Source organism: Chrysochloris asiatica, unplaced genomic scaffold (genome assembly GCF_000296735.1).
Source record: "Chrysochloris asiatica unplaced genomic scaffold, ChrAsi1.0 scaffold00076, whole genome shotgun sequence".
Taxonomy (NCBI): domain Eukaryota; kingdom Metazoa; phylum Chordata; class Mammalia; order Afrosoricida; family Chrysochloridae; genus Chrysochloris; species Chrysochloris asiatica.
Genome location: NW_006408594.1, coordinates 7,631,931 through 7,634,888, shown reverse-complemented (window position 1 = coordinate 7,634,888; position 2,958 = coordinate 7,631,931).

The window sequence follows — 2,958 nt, the reverse complement described above, 5'->3', positions numbered from 1 at the left end:
TACATCTGCTTGTTTACATCTGTCTCCTTTCTGGTCTACAGCCCCACCGGGGTAAAAAGACTTTGTTGTTATGTGCCGTGGAGTCCATTCCAACTCAATAGCAACCCTGTACAGGGTTTCCGAGGCTGTAAATCTTTACGGGAGCAGAAAGCCTCATCTTTCTCCCATGGAGCAGCTGGTAGTTTCGAACTGCTGACCCTGAAGTTAGCAGCCCAATTCATAACCACTATGATACCAGAGCTCCTTAGGAAATCTTTGTTGTTGTTGTCAGGTGCCATCGATTCAGAACCGACTCATAGCGACCCCATGCACAGCAGAACGAAACAATGTCTGATCCTGGGCCAACCTCACTACCGCCGCCAAACTTGACGCCATCAATGATGCCACCTGGCTGATCCATCTCGTTAGGGGTCTTCCTCTTTTTCTCTGACCCTCCACCTTACCCAGCACGACATCCTTCTCCAGTGACTGTTCTCTCCAGACAATGTGGCCAAAGTATGAGAGACGAAGCCTAGCCATCTTGGCCTCCAAGGAGCACTCTGGCTGTAGGAAATCTTTAGTCTTCGTGTATTTCTCCTGCTTAGCCTGATATCTGACACATAGTAGGCACCTAGTCAATGCATGCAGAGTGAGTAAAGGAATGGAACATCTCCCCAGATTCATAACACTCAGAAGTACAAGGTTCTTTCTAAATCCACGGTCAGTTCAACAGTGCATCTGTCTGTAAGGAAGTGATCTATGGAAAGGCGATTGTTCTACCTCCGAATGAGTCAAAAAGACACTGAAAGCTCTACACTGATCCTGATCTTCTATCCCCAGATGTCATTATGATTGACTTTAAATGTGAAGTAAATGAAGAGTTTTAACCAACATATGCAACCCAAGGTCCAACCAGACCACTGCACCTACCCAGTCTCCCTAGGTACCAAACCCCAGAAGGAAAGAGCTTCCTGCTCTGGCCTATGCAGTGGCCACCTCTAGGATTTGCCTGGTCGGCTTGCGGTGACGAGTTCTCATTCCCAAGCAAGAGGACTTTAGGACCTAGTAGACTGAAAGAGCTCTGGTAACATAGTGGTTCAGAATCGGGCTGAGAGTCACAAGGTCAGCAGTTCGAAACTACCAGCTGTTCCACGGGAGAAAGATGAGGCATTCTGCTCCTGTAACGATTTACAGCCTTGTAAACCCTGTACAGGGTCGCTATGAGTCAGAACTGACTCCACAGCACATAACAACAACAGACTGTGGGAGGAAATTGAATATTCTCGGCAGACTCCAGGGGGTACAGAAAGCAAGAAGAGAAGGATGGAGGAAGGAAATAAGCCCTCCTAAAGTATCAGTTAACCATAAGCTCTGAATCTGTCCGAGCGTTTTGGTTCACCCAGGATATCATGTCAAATGTGTGTCTAAAGGGTTAAATGGTGTAAGAACTGGGGTCTACTTAGAACTCAGGATCTGTTCACCAAGCTAGTCCCATGATGGATGGTCTTCATATCCTTGCCCGTTCGTGTCACCTTCATGAATCCCCTCAACTCATATGATCTATCTAGCCCACAGCGCAAGGGCCCTCTCTTAACATGAAGCAGCACCACAGAACCCTAAAAGCAAAGAAGGACCTCAACCTCGAAAACATTTCTCTAGGGGAAAGTTGTAGAAACTGCAAGCCCCAAAGCACTCAATTCAGTCAACCATCAACCCACTAGGCCACCATACAGACACCTATTTGAGAGCTTCTTTTTAAATCTCAGCCTTTAAAAATAAGTCTTAGAAGCCACGTGGCATGGTGAAAATGTTTGGGATTGGCTGCAGATACATTGGGTCTAATCCATGCGTCTGCCTCATGGAGGGACCAGTGTAAGCCATTCAGTTCTTCACTAAGCCTCAGATCGTTTAACTATACAACAGAGACAGTAACTCCCACTTCCTCGGAGGCTGTGAGCATCAGTGCAGTCGTGCTGTAGAGACCTTTAGAAATGTTCCATCTATGGGCAAATTGAAGCATATTGCAGGATTACCCGAGAGGGGAGACACTCATGGAGTAGTGGTTTCCTTCCTCTCTTCTTGCTTTCTGCACACCACAGGAGGGTAATCAGTCAATGTTGCCTACTTACTCAGGAAACACACCTTTACTGACACCATCCTCCGCAGCAAAACCCGCTTTATCCATCACACACATCTTCAAACTGTCAAAGAAAAACCCTGGACAGTAGTTAAAATGGCAGGGTAGATTTCATTCAGCTGCCACAGCAGAGCAAAGAAACCAGAAACACTGGTCTCAAGTCCAATCAGCACAACGGTAGCTAGAACGTTTAAGAGGCACAAGAGGGCAGGGGAATGGATAAGACTTTGGCACAAAATTTGGACAAGTGGTGGCAGGGAGGGAGACATATCTCTTTTGACCACAATTATCTTCCCAGTACTAAGATCCCAGACTCACACATCACAACCAAATCTAAACCTCACTGTTGTCAGATCAATTCCACCCTGGTGGTGCAGCAGGTAAGTGCTGAGCTGCCACCCCAAAGGTCATGTATTCAAACCCACCAGCTGCCCTGCGGGAGAAAGATGTAGCAGTCTGCTTCTATAAAGAATACAGCTTTAAAAATCCTAGGGGGCAGTTCTCCTCTGTCCTACAGGGTTGCTATGAAACATCATAATGGGGGCTTAAAAATATTTGACAGATGAATAAATGAGCAGATGGTCTCGACCTACCTCTCCAGTGTGTTCTTATTAAATTCCTCTTCACAAAATAAAATCCCTCTCTCACTTTCACACACACACACACACAATTCACTGTGTGTGTCTTACTTTCCTAGCACTGCTGAAACAGACATGTCAAAGTGGATGGTGATAAAGAGTAGACGTGTAATTCCTCCCAGTGTAGGAAGCTAGAAGCCCAAGTCCAGGGTACCAGGGGAGGCTCCTCTCTCTCTCTCTCTCTCTCTCTCTCTCTCTCTCTCT